Here is a 598-nt window from a genome sequence, read left to right as displayed (position 1 = left end):
AAGCCTTTTCTCTGACCCAGCCACTACGGAAGGTGCTAGGGGCACAGAAAACAAAAGAAGCATAGACCCACCCTAGCAAGTTAGGCTCAGTGGATAGAGTGTTAGCCTTGGTCTGAAGTGTCCTGGATTCAATACCAGTCAAGGGCACATGCCCAGGTTGTGGACTCAATCCCCAGTAGGGGGTGTGCAGGAGGCAGCCTATCAATGATTTTCATCATTGATGTTTCTATCTTTCTCCCTTCCTCTCTGAAATCAATAAAAATATATTTAAAAAAAATAGTAGCCTTGACATATTGTGATAAAAATAGTACTTGAACTCTATGGTCTTCCTTCCCCAAATCCACATACCCAGATGTATTATGAGAAAATCATTAGACAAATCCCAAATGAGGGACATTCTACAAAATATTTGTCCAGTATCCCCCGAAACTGTCAAGGTCACCAAAAACAGAACGTCTGAGAAACTGCCAAAACTAAGAGGAGCCTAGGGATGACTAAATGTAATGTAAAAAGGACTCGAGGTGAAAACTAAGGAAATCTGGCCCTGGACAGGTAGCTCAGATGGCATATTGTCCTGAAATGCCATCCTTGGTCCGGG

Source organism: Myotis davidii, unplaced genomic scaffold (assembly GCF_000327345.1).
Source record: "Myotis davidii unplaced genomic scaffold, ASM32734v1 scaffold223, whole genome shotgun sequence".
NCBI classification, from domain to species: Eukaryota; Metazoa; Chordata; class Mammalia; order Chiroptera; family Vespertilionidae; genus Myotis; species Myotis davidii.
Note: the sequence above shows the minus strand (reverse complement) of the source record.